This window comes from Rhineura floridana, chromosome 3 (assembly GCF_030035675.1).
Source record: "Rhineura floridana isolate rRhiFlo1 chromosome 3, rRhiFlo1.hap2, whole genome shotgun sequence".
Lineage (NCBI taxonomy): Eukaryota > Metazoa > Chordata > Lepidosauria > Squamata > Rhineuridae > Rhineura > Rhineura floridana.
The window spans coordinates 86,989,240-87,003,262 of record NC_084482.1 but is presented as its reverse complement, the minus strand read 5'-3'; positions in this window follow the sequence as shown (position 1 = coordinate 87,003,262).

Sequence of the window (14,023 nt, the reverse complement as noted above, 5' to 3'; positions counted from 1 at the left end):
CTTTATATTAAGAAGGCTACATGGAAACATAACTTCCTTGTAGCAAAGCAGAGTGGCTCATGCAGCCTTCCGAATACTCTAATGTATGCCCACACACAAGAGAGAAGGGACAAGCTACAGCCACACACCCAGTAGGACTAAACCACACCAGACAAGAAGCAGCAGGGAACCTGGACTGTTCCATTATAGGCCTCTTAAAGATGCATTCAATATACTACACTGATGAAAAGATAAAGATGTGAACAAGGGTTCTGCTAACAAGAAAACATAAAATATAATCTTGGGTGTCCATCATGCATTCCTTCTCAAAAAGTAGTGTCCCCTGCTCCCAGATCTTCTCATGTGTCTATGCATACATACACATGAACCCAGACTTTCCCCAGTAGGGTTGCCAGGTGTCCAGTTTTCACCAGGAGACTCTGTTTCTTGGGGGTCCTCTCTGGGTCTCTGGGTAACTCATGTTAATCAGCGAACTCTTAGCTTTCATTTTTTAAAAATATTAGGTTTCTAGGTGGTCTGGTTCAAAAGATATAAACCAAAATGTCAGCCGCCGCCCCCTGCAACTTCTGTTACTACCGGCTGCTCTAACCCCTGCCCTTTCAGGTTTTTAGCCAATGAGTGAAGTCAGGGTTGTGATTGACAAGATTTGTTGACCCCAGACAATAGCTAAATGCACAGTTTCCTTTTCCTGCTTGTCTCGCATCAGGAATTCAGTAAATATACAGCTTTCAGCAGCATAAAGAGTACTTTCTCTGTACAGGATTGGGACTTGCTTCTGAGTAAACATGCATAGGATTGCACTACAACAGGAGATCACAGCAGGATCTTGGTATGCATAAAAGTGTATATGCAAGGTTTTTTAATTACTTGCAAAAAATGGCCTACATTTTATCTTTCAAATAATTTTTGAACAGAAGTTTCTAAAAGTGTACATGCTGCAGTGTTATAGTTTTCTAATTAAGGAGTTAAACAAGTTTAAATTTTACTGGACTGTTGAAGAGGGCAATTTATTTGTTTTATTCATAATCTGTTTTGAAAACCTTCCCAATATGAATCTTTTCTGGGAGTAAAGCTATAATGCTAATTCCACATACATGGGAGACAACCCCATTGAATTCAGTAGGACATATAAAGTATATTCACTAATAGGCAAAAACTTTGTGGTTTAGGAATGTACCTATACCCCACAGATATTTCTATCAAACTTTAAAAAGCAGGGAAATTGGGCAGCTATAGTATTTGCTTCATTCCTGTGTTACTAATGTTTCTACAGAGAATCTAAACTAGAAAATTTTATTTCCCTCATTATTCATCCTAGAAATCTGTGTCAAATTTATTTTTATTAATTTCAAAGCCATTTTATTGGTCAATGTCATATGATGGTGAAGACAGCCTTTTGTGTTTCAAATTGGAAGTTATGTTCTATTTCTATGTTGGGTGCATTAACAGTTGAATCTGAAACTGCAGTTTGATGTAAAATCAGACTGATTCCAATACGTTGCTACTTCAGCAATGACTATAGCTGTGGGGAAAAAGAGGATACATGTTTTCAGCCTATGTTTAAACCACTTTATTTAAGGCAAGGTGGGCACGGTAAATTAAAAACATAGAACACACTTCGAATTTTGCAAGAATATATTTCACCTCCCACTGTTTTATCTTGTGCAAATTGAGACACTCCTGAGGTCCACTGGAGACTATTCTGCAGAAGTCAGTTCCATTATTTGTCGTAAACCGCCCAGAGAACTTCGGCTATGGGATGGTATACAAATGTAATAAATAAATAAATAAATCCACAATTATGTTTGGGGTTTTTTAGTGTAAATTTTGCAAAGTGTTGCTGTACTTCACATATTCACACAAACAGAAACAAAAGAAAATGATTTCCTATAGGAAACTTCACTAAAATTGCAAAGTAAATCAGACATATTTAAAGTGACCATCTGAACTATATCAACTGTCTTAATAATGTTGCTTCCTCCCTGCTAAAACAAGATCAGCACAGTACACGTCTTGTTTCTATTATTTGGGCTGGTTGCAGGTGTTGCCACCACTCACCATATGCTCAGAGGCATGTTACCAAATTCTTCCAAGCTACACAGGAAATGGATTGGACTGTGAAAAACCAACCCAAATGGTGTTTGCATTTCGACAACTTTGTAGGGCAGTCCAATATCTCAGAGAGGAGGTCAGGAGGTACTGCTCCCCTGGTGCATTCAATATAGCAGCCCAATTTCCCTGCTTTTAAAAGTTTGATAGAAATATCTGTGGGTTAAAGGTATATGCTTAAACTGCAAGGTTTTTGCCTATTAGTGAATTTCTCTCCTTTTGAATCCGGGAGGTAAGAAACAGGATCCTGTGCAAGTTTGCTGAGAATGGGTTGATCATTTGCATGCTTATTGAGTTCAGTGGGATTTACTCCCCTGCAATCATGCTTACGATAGGTGAAACTCACCATGGGGAGGAGGGGGAGTGGGAAGGAGAGGATTAGAGGGGGAGGGGAGGGAAGGGGCAAGACCAAGGGAATAGGAGGAGAAGGGAGAGTGGGTTTGACCCGTTGCATACTTTTTGAGTTCAGAGGGATTTATTTCTGTGCAATCATGTTTGAAAATGGAAATGGACTGCCTTCAAGTTGCTCCCAGCTTATGATGACCCTATGAATATGGTTTTCATGGTAAACGGTATTCAGAGGTGGTTTTACCATTGCCTTCCTCTGAGGCTGAGAGGTAGTGACTCGCCCAAGGTCACCCAGTGAGCTTCATGGCTGTGTGGGGATTCGAACCCTGGTCTCCCAGGTCATAGTCCAACACTGACCTAAGGGAGGGGCAGGGAGGCTAGGAGTAGGGGGAGGGGAGGCGATAGGGTGGGTGGGCACCGGGCAAAGGGGAAGCCCCTTTCCTTTCCAAAAGGAAAACATTGTGAACAGTATCATTGCTTTTCAGCATTTCCCCCACCTTTTCATTCTACAGCAGGCACATGTAGCCTGCCACCCAAATTTAAAATAAAGCTGTCCCTGGCCACATCCACACCAGGCCTTTATTTCACTTTGGACAGTCATGGCTTTTCTCAATGAATCCTGCGAAGTGTAGTTAGTGAAGGGTGCTGAGAGTTGCTAGGAGACACCCTGTTCCCCTCACAGACCTTCAATCAGAGTGGCTGACTGTTAAACCACTCTGGCCACTGGAGCTCTGTCAGTGGAATAGGAATCTCCTCTCAGCACCCTTCACAAACTACACTTTCCAGGATACCTTGGGGGAAGCCATGACTGTCTAAAGTGAAATAAAGGTCAGGTGTGGGTGTGGCCCCGTGATTAGGCAAGCCCAGCAGCTGTGAGTCTGGCTTTTAGAATACTGACAGTTGGTTCTTACTGAGCATGTCTGACACTATCATTGGGTTCCAGCCAAAATTTCTTAAATTAATTAAAAATCAGCAAGGCATTTTTTAAACTTTTAAACTGCAGAAGATGAAGGTCAGAGTATGGGGCAAGGTCAGTAACAGGATTACAGGTACTCTGTGAACATGGCTGATTTCTAATGCATTTCAATGGATTATGAGAACTCTGACAGAATAAAGTCCAAAAGGTGTTTGGGTGTTTTTTCTCTCTCTTTGGACTTTGAACTCTCAATTCTTTCTGACAGTTTTGTGAATCGCCATGAAAATTGAGAGGGTTGATAAGCAAGCGTTTCTGAGTTCAGGACTATAAGTTTTGTAAGGTTTTGTTTTGGAATGAGCTTATGGGATGCATCAGAATGGCATGGGGGTATTTTCAATTTAAAATTGCGGAATGTGAAAAATCCATGCTGGCTATAGTATACAGCCACTCTCATGGCTGTATAATGACTTCCCCCAAAGTATCCTGGGAAGTGTAGTTTCCCTCTTACAGTTATAGTTCCCACCACCCTTAACAAACTGCAATTCCAGTGATTCTGTAGTGGGATTCATGTTCTTTAAATGTATTATGTGGATATGCTCTAGTATGCTGTGCGCTTGCCATGTTCAAAAGCAGCATACTTCTAAATACCCGTTCCTGGAAACCACTGGAGGGGAGAGTTGCTATTGAGCTCAGGTCCTGCTTGCAGGCTTCCCATAGGCACCTGATTGGCCACTATGAGAACAGGATGCTGGACTAGATGAGCAATTGGGCAGATCCATAAGCTGTTTTGATGTTCTTATGTGGCAGATGCTGGGCAGAAGGTGGCAAGTGACAGCAAGATGTTGGAGGATTAGGGTTGCCAGGTGTCTGGTTTTTGGCTGGATATTTGGGGGTCCTCTCCGGATGAGTCACTTTAATCTCCAGAATCTCAGCTTTAACTTTTGGAAAAAAAGTTTCTAGGTGGTCTGCTTCACGAGATATACACCAAAATGTCAGCCCCCGCTCCCCGCAACTTCTGCCCTTTCAGGATTGTAGCCAATAAGTGAAGTCAGGGTTGTGATTCGTTGGCCTCCAGGCCATGCCTACACCCCATTGCAACACCAGAAAATGGTTGTTTTTTTCCTGTTTATCTGAAAATCTCATAAATTGAGTAAATATATAGCTTTCATGGGTTTTTGTTGGATATGTGTGTGTGTGCCTCACATGAGTAGATGAGCAAAACTGTAATTATGGGGTTAATCCAGCCAGGGTGAGCACCAAGGACGTTGGCAGGCAGCTGTGCCCAGCGAGGCCATCCTTATCTACAAAAGGCTGGAGAGAAACCGAAAGAAGCTCTGTGGGGGGAGAAGTTCTTGTACGAATGTTTTGTAGCTGTGAGGTGAAGAGAAACGTCTTGTGAGCTCTGTGTTTTTGCTGTCCCTATTGTCCATAGTAAAGGACTCTTATGCAAGTTATCTGTTTGTGCTTGGATCTCTTACTCCTCTCGCTGTTCACCTGTAAAGAGCCGGACACGCAATTCCTACACACGCTAACATTTTTTCCTCTTGTGTGAGGAGTCAAACCCTGGGCTGTTGAAGAGGGTAGTGTTTTGAAAACCTTCCCAATATGAAGCTTTAATCCAATACTCACTTTTCTGAGAGTAAAGCTGCAATGCTAATCCTACGTACCTGGAATAAACCCCATTGAATTCTATAGGACTTACTTTTGAGTAGACAGTTAGGATTGTGCTGTAAATTAATAGGATTTTTGAGTGAACATAGCAAAGAATTGTGTTTGTGTTGTAAATCTTTCTATCCCTTCCAATCTAACTTTAAAGCAGTTAGGCAGGGCTTACTTAGGTATCACATTTTTATTATGTAGGAAACTAATACTGATTTTTTAAAAAAATGTTCTGCAATTACCAACTGGTTTGATAATAACCTATTATATGGGGTGTATGTATTTTTACATCTGCAGTGTGTGTGTGTATATATGGAGTCTTTCCAACAACCCGGTGAGGTAGAGTTGGTGATTGGAAATCAAGGCAGCTCACAATAAGAAATAAATCCCTTTAAAATCTAATAACCATAAAACAAGTATAAACAGTTGCAAAACAGCTTAAAGTGGCATGATTCTGAATTTTGGGTTGGGTGAATGAAGTTTATTTATTATTTCTTTATTATTTGATTTATATACCGCCCTTCCTCCCAGTAGGAGCCCTGGGCAGCAAACAAAAGCACTAAAAACACTTTAAAATCATAAAAACAGACTTTAAAATATATTAAAACAAAACATCTTTAAAAACATTTTTAGAAAAGTTTTAAAAACATTTTTTTAAAAGAAAATGTTTAAAAACTTATTAAAAAGCAATTCTAACACAGATGTAGACTGAGATAAGATCTCAACTTAAAAGGCTTGTTGAAAGAACCAGTTCCTTATCACTTGAGGTTGCAGTTCTCTGCACACTTCCCTGTTTGAGTAAACCCCATTGAATACATTGGGACTTGCTTCTCAGTAAACAAATATAGGATTGCACTATAAATATATTTAAAGATTGTGTAATTCATAAACATATTTGATAGCCATGCTTATATAAATATTTCTTCATACTGTGTCTCAATAAGTGTTTGATTTCACACTATGGTTGTAGATTACTATTTCCTCCACATTTTAAGTGTGTCCTTCCTTGGGGTGGTCATGGTTCCCCTCCATTGTTTTCATCCTTAGGGGCATATAGGCTGAGAGATGGTGAGTAGCCCATGGCCACCCAGTACACTTTATAGCTCATTTCCATTTTGAAAAATTAATTATAACAATTGACACGCAGGCAAAATTTATTAAGTAGATCGACACAATACATTTAAAGCACATCCAACTCACATTTAAAGTGCATGACTCCTCCTAAGAATCCTGGAATATTCCTGAGTCTTCCTAAAGAGTGGGAGGTGGCAGCAAACATGCCTCCGCACAAAGCAGGAACGCCATTTGCATGATGGTTTATTTCTTGCCCAATAGTGGTAAAAGAGAATTCACATACTGGGAAGTGTGGCTTCAATTGCTGTTGTTCCCAATCTAGTGCCTGTGAAGTTAGACCAAACCATGTTTTTTTTTTTCTCTGTCAATTATTACTCACTGGAATTGGGTTGGCTGTCAAAGTGAGTTTAGTGAGAGTAGGCAGGAAAGAGCAGAGAATCTTCTAAACTCTTACTCATTTCTCAAACCTCTTTCTGCAGTGAAGGGTCAAGTCTGTAAAGAAGTTTGGAGCAGCCATGTTAAAAGGCAGGCAGCCAACCCTGCTTTGATATGGATATCATTGCAGAGGATCCCTAGTCAAGACATACCAACAGCACAATCCTAACCCTATGTACTCAGAAATAAGTCCTATTGAGTTATATGGGGCTTAGTCCCTTAGTAAGTGTGTTTAGAATTGCAGCCTTCAGGGGCATTCATTTTTACTCCTGAGTGCCCCCATCTAACATCTCCACAAACCTAGGCTTTCTTCCTACAACAGCCTTCTGGTGACAGGGCTGGCCTGAAGGAACTTAAACCCTTCTTGCCAGAAACAAGTAGGCTAGATTAAATGTTCCTTACCCATGCTTTCTAAGCAGGTAATGAATGAGCCCATCACTTCAGATGGACCTGGAAACATCCTCATTTAGCTGAGATTTCTATTTTAATTTCCAGTCAGATAATTTTTTTTGTTTGAGTTAGGATATGCTCCAAGCAAGTGTGGTTGATGCTTAATGTATCATGCTTAAAGACATCACTAGGGTCCATCCGTATGACATCACCAGGGCACACACCCTATGACATCACTAGGATCCTCCCCTGAAATCTCAGGGTTTGGGATGTTTCTGACCTGGCAACCCTATTCCCCAGGCCTTTGGCTGAGTGGAGATCTTCTCTCCTCCGACATTGCTCTAGAACTGCAGTTCTATGCTGCTATGTTGTCATTCTGATATTGGTTGTTTTTGTGGTTTTTATTTTATGATTTTCATTGTACATTGCATTCTTTTAATGGTCACATTTTTATGACCTGCCCTGGGGCTAATTGGTGAAAGGGCTGGCTATAAGTACAAAATTCTTGCACTGGCTTTTGTTCCCATCTCACATATACAAAATCAATACCTATTCTCTGTCTCTCTCACACACACACCTACCTTTAAGGATTAAACTTTATAGTACCTGCATTATTTTGGTACCTAGGTAACTAGGTAGTCTGATGTTATTTTTGTTCTTGAATTAAACATACTTGAAGATGTAATGTAGGTAATTCAGATTCACAAGTGTTTTACGCCAATGCAATACTAAAACTTTTCTCCATTTTCTTAAAAAAACGGAGTTGTGAAAGGCACATAGCTTTACTCGTACAAAAGGAGGCTGTAATTTATGTCAATTTAATACAAGTTTTTGGTTAAGCACACACTGTAATAAATAAGCTCCCACCTTGTTTATCTGGGGAAAATATAATCACTTGATAATATTTTTATACTTTTTTACATTCTCTGTTAACATTCACAACTGTCAATCCAATTTATTCATGTTTTCTACTTTAGCATCTTTCAATTCTATTTTTATTAATCTCTCTCTCTCTCTCTCTCTCTCTCTCTCTCTCTCTCTCTCTCACACACACACACACACACACACACACACACAAGTCCTATTATACAATTGCAGCAGCCCTCAGGAGAACTACATTTTCCATAGTCCCCTGGGCTTTTGTGCCTCAGTGCTCTACTAATCTGCACACAAGAATAAAGAAGAAGAATGTGGGTAGGGGAAAATCTCTCTCCAATCCTCTCCTTGTGGACTGCCACTGCTCCCACCACCTTCACTATTTGGAAGGGAAGGCAAGGAAGAATGTTTTTTGGGGGTGGACTTGGATGGCTTTGGGGTAACAAAGACTTTTGGGGATGGATGGATCAGAGACCAAGGAATTCTTTTCCAGCTCAGAGAAAACTTGTGTAATCGATAGAGACTGTGCATTTTTCCACAGTTAGACCATCCAGAACAGTGGTGCTGTGTTTTTTTAAAAAATGAATATATCTCCATAAATTAAGAGAAGCCACATCTTTCTGGCTGCTATTCAACAAGATTAATTTTGGGCGTAGGGGAATATCATCACCTGCGTTATTTTTCAATCTGCTCACAAACTTTTGGCCAAAACTAGCAAAACATTTACAAGACATCTCATGGAGTAGGCACAGTTAGTGCTCCAGTTTTCAGCTGTGCAAAAGTGCTCCTCATCATGGTTAAGACCTGAGCTTCAAGTTCAGGGGAAAATCCAGGAGCACACAGAGTTTTCAAGGAGAATACAACCCCACCCACCCAAGACAGGATGAAAGCCTTATTCCCTATCTGTCATTGTACTCAGCAGGAATGTCATTGTTTTAAGCTTCAGGTTGTTCACCCTCATTCTGCTTAATACCAATTCCAAATACCCCACATCCATTCCAACAAGCCTCATTATGCTTTTTTACATGCATGTTGAATATGGACAGATGTTACATACCATCTGCTCAAAACCTTATAATCAATTTAAATGGTCACACAGATCTGCTATACATCTGCCCTGTTCTCCACATTTAATTTTATGTCCAATCCTTCCCCCGTTTAACATATATATTGTAATGAATCCAGGAATAAACACTTGTATAGTTCTGAAATCAAATCTACTGTTTTCTGTGTAGGTGTTTAATAGAATCTCCTCACTTGAATAATTCCCAAGGCTTTCTAGACTCTTGGTTGATGAATTCTCTTTACTTTCTCTGGTCCAGTAACTTTGAACTTCATATACTTTGTGATGCAGAATAGCTACAATATGTAAATTCTACCAAAGAGTTTCCATTCCTCACCTTTCAAAGCCAACAAAGTCCCAAATATATTTTTATATGTTGTCATTAAAACAAATCATCATCACATGAAATCTTGCCTTTTTACAAGGTAGGTAATTTTACAAGATAAAAGAACCAGCCCTATCATTAGGCAAACTGAGATGATTGCCTCAGGAGATCACATGATCAAAGGCTTTTATCACACAAGACCAATGGTAGTCTCAAGAAACTGACCATGTATTTTATGCTCAGGAGGGGCTGATGTTACTAATAGTTATAGCTTTTGCAGTTCTAGACAGCTTTAGGGGAGGTATACATCTGGTGAGCTGAAGAGCTGAGACATGCTAATAGATTTGGTTTATATAGCATCAAACAATGGGTCAGCACTTTGCTGCATATATAAAGCTTGACTACATAACACCACCCTTGTCTTGACAACATTATTGTGAACACAGGAGGCTTTGAGTTTCAATTTCAGGTTCATTCAAGGGGCTTTCAATATAGATCCCTCTTTTTCTTCACTAATCCATTGCTTATACCAGAAGTTCATCTTTCCACTCTTAAAAGCACTCCTCCAGAAATTGTTTTTCATTCATTTTTAATCCATGGGTGGAAGATTACCCACAGGTACAAACTGTGCCCCTAAACAAAGAGAAGGCATACTTAAAGCGAGGACCACAATCAAATGTCTTTCTGAGGTGGTGTCATTCTGCCCCTCAGGATTTAATAGCATATGATCTCTAATAGTTTCATCTGACCTAAGTGTTCCAAGGCAATGCAGGTGAAGTCCATGTTCTTTTCCTAGTGAATCATTTATTTTGCCACAAGTAGCAGAGGCTTCCTATAACAATTTAAGGTCTATGCTTCTAAGGAATGAGACAATGTATGATTCAGAAATACTTTCTTTTATTTTATTACGGTCATAGACCCGAACAAAACATGAAAATACAAATCCTTGATAGATATACAAGAACAACATTTATACAGGAATATACTTTTTACAAAAACAATTTTTATGAATAATTTTTAAAAATGACAATATAAATGTAAGATAAAATATAGTTTTGATGTTAAGGACATTTGATCAATATTAGAGCTGTTTTTTCCGTAAGGCTTGGGCAATATAAAGAAATTTAGCAACTAACTTAGTAATATTTTTGTTTTTATCTGACAGAAGAAACCGTACTACCCCTTCTGGGGAACTTCCCTGATGCCTTGAAATAAGCGGCAAGATGAATTTAGTTCTAGGTTCATTATATAGCTCACACTGTAGAAGAACATGATATAAAGATTCAGGGGAATTTGAATTACAGACACAGTAACGATGTTCTGTAGGGATTCCTAGGTATCGGCCCGTTAAATAAGCAGAGGGTAAGCAATTAAACCTCGCACGAGAAAACAAAAATCTATAATGGGGAAATGTTAGTTCTGTTAAATATGACAGTTGAGATGAACAAAAACTCAGCCCAAAATGTAATGGGGAGCAGGATGTAGTTGCCTTAGAATATAAATACTGATAATCAAGATTCCTTATTCTCTGGCTGATGATATAATTGGCCTTTTCAGAGTCCCAGGATGATAAGAGTTCTGTGGACAAGCCTAAACATTTTAGCTTATTATTATAGATTTTGATCCACGAGCTTGTAAAAGGGTCTCTCCATATTAAGTGGAGGTACCCTAAAGAAGGACCGGAATAAGCTACCTTGATCCAGAATCTAAAGGCATGTAGCCAAGCCGTGTGTTCTATCGAATTTATTCCAGCCTTGAGTCTAAGACCAGCTGGGGAAACACAGTTTGGCATACCGAAAATGGCCCGTAAAAAGCTCGAAAGAACCCTTTCTACTTTTTTATTGAATTCTGTAACCCAAATTGGTACTCCATAGAGAAGATGTCAAAGTATTTTAATTTTAAAGATTTTCATGGCAGCAGGGATGTAACAGCCTCCTTTAGTATAATAAAATCTAATAGAAGCTCTGGAGACGTTTTGTGCTGATTGAATTACAGTCTGTATATGAAGGGACCATGAAAGTGAGGAACAGAATAAAATACCTAGGTATTTAAAAAAAATTACTTGCTCAAAAGTTTTATCTTTTACTTTCCAATGGTGTGTCAGTTTTCTTTTGGAGAAAACCATTATTTTAGACTTTTGGAAATTAATAGCAAGAAAAAAATTTTCACAATAGCACATAAAGGCCCTAAGAAGGCGTTTAAGGCCAATCTCCGAAAAAGACATCAGAACCGTGTCATCAGCATATAATAAAAAGGGACAATTTAATCCTGCTAATTTTGGGGAATGAAAATTTTCATTGCAGCAAATTGTGCTTAAATCATTTAAAAAAAGATTAAATAAGGAGGGGGCCAAAACACAACCTTGCCGCACTCCTACTTGTGCTGGTATAGGTCTGGTCAATTCATCGTTTATCCCATATCTCACCCTCAGAGAAGTACTATGGTATAACTGGCTTATTAGAAATAAAAGACGCTTATCTATAGAGGTCGCATTTAGTTTGGCCCATAGAAGATTCCTTGGGACTGAATCGAATGCAGTCTTGAGGTCCATAAAAGCGACAAAACGTCCCCTATTTTTGTTGCTCATATATTTTTCTGCCAGGAATCGTAATATTAAACAGTGATCAATAGTGGATCTATTTGGTCGAAAACCTGCTTGCTCGGGACCCAGAATATTTTTGTCTTCTATCCAGGATTGTAGTTTGACATTCAAGAAAGATGCATATACTTTGCCCACTACAGATAGAAGACTGATGGGCCTACAGTTTACAGGATCATCCTTATCACCTTTTTTAAATAAGGGAACGATGACTGCTTCAAGCCAGGATGAGGGTATCTTCCCAGTCAAATTTATCTGGGTAAAAAGGGATGAGAGCAGTGGAGCCCACCATTGGATGTTAGTTTTGAGCATTTCTGGTAAGATTGTATCTATTCCAGGGGCCTTTCCGCTTTTTAGATTTTTAATTAGACATATTACTTCATCTTGGGCAACCGGCGACCAATCAGGACAAGAATCTAAGCTGACTTGAGGCGATAATCCATAGGAATTATCACTATATTTAACAAACTGCAGGGAAAAATGGTGTTCCCAGATATCAGATGGAATATTACATTGCTGAAAGTTTGTAGAACCTAAAGCAATTGTAACAATTGCCCAAAAAAGTTTGGAATCGTTGTTTAGGGAAGCATTTATTAGAATCTTCCAACTTTCTTGTTGTACCTGGTCTTTTTTTTGGGCAATTAGCTTTTTATAAGTTCTTTTAGCTGAGTAATATTCAGGAGGGAGAATTTTTGCGTTTGTTGCTCTATAGATATTATATATTTCTCTTAATACAATTTAGCGGCCTTACATTCATTATCATACCAGTTGGGTTTCATTTGGTTTATTGGACTGCGAGGACGACTAGCTTTTTTTTGAAACTTTTCCAAAGCAGAAGATAGCTTAGAGTATTCTAACAAGATCTCTGCACTAGAGTTCGAATTTATTGTTTGATCTCTAGAGTTTAGGGCCGTTGGAGAAAATAAAAATTTCTCAAACTTGGAGCTGGTCCTATCGGACCACTGCACTCTCTTATAATAAACGTTTCCAGGTGTTAAATTTTCGTATAAAAATTTTGTGGAAGAATTATGGGCCACCATAACAGAGATATTTAGTATTAAGGGGAGATGGTCACTTTCTAACCTATCACCAACAGAAAAGGTGGTGATATTTGAAATTAGAGAAGGGGATAGCAGCACGTAGTCCACCACGCTGCTGCCCCGCCCAGAAATATACCTGAACTCTGCAGATGAATCAACCTCTTTGATTCATTACTATGTCTAATCGAGCCACTAATTGGACCAAATAAATCCCAGCAAGGTTAATTTTATGGTCTTTAGAGCTTCTATAATAATGCGGAATTAAAAATTCTGTGTTAAGTTCACCCCAAAGGGGGGAAGCCTTCAGGGTATCATTATTTGGGCCGATTCTAGCATTTAGATCTCCTAGAAGTATAAGTTGGGCCTTTGGATGTTTATGTTCTAGGTGGATTATATAGTTTTCCAACTGTTGCCAAACTAAGATCAACTTGCCCTTTGGAAGAGATGGAGGTATGTAAACATTTATTATAAGAATGGATGCCATATTTAATTCTATTAGAGCTGCAATTGCTATTTGTTCACAAGGGGCAGTTTTCTTAATCTTTGCAACAACTCTAGAGGAAATTAATATTGCTAGACCAGCCTTTGGTCTTCCTCTGTTTTTTTCCTGAATAGCTTTTAATTCTAGAGTTTGAAAACCGTGCAAAGCAATATTTTTGATGGACCAGGTTTCTTGCAAGCAAATTGCATCATAGGAACTCAAAAATTCTAGACATCCAGGGCTATTTAATTTTGAAGCCCAGCCAGCGACATTCCAGGAAACAATTTTTATCAAGTTCAAATTTAGATCCCTTTTTATTATTTTTTCCCTTTGTGGAAGACAGGATAGTTCAGTGTGGGCATTTATTATAGACTTAAAATGACAGTTTGGTTTCTGTGCAAAGATTAATGGTGAAGGAGAAGTTTGTCAGGTTGATGCGTGAGTCTCATGAATTATTGCCTCGCACATTATATTGGGTATACATACATTTGAATAGGGTTGTGGCAGAATTGTTTGAGAAGCCTTTGGAGGGGATAATTGCTTGTTAGTGGGAGAACCCAATTCAAAATCCTCCAAAGCTCTGGACCCTGTTCTTTTGGCTCTAAGGTTATTGAGAAGGTTTTGTAATTTATTTATAACCACGGTTTGTTCGCAGTCAGTAAATGAGTGGAAACTATTTACTAATTCTGTTTCCCCTTCACACATAAA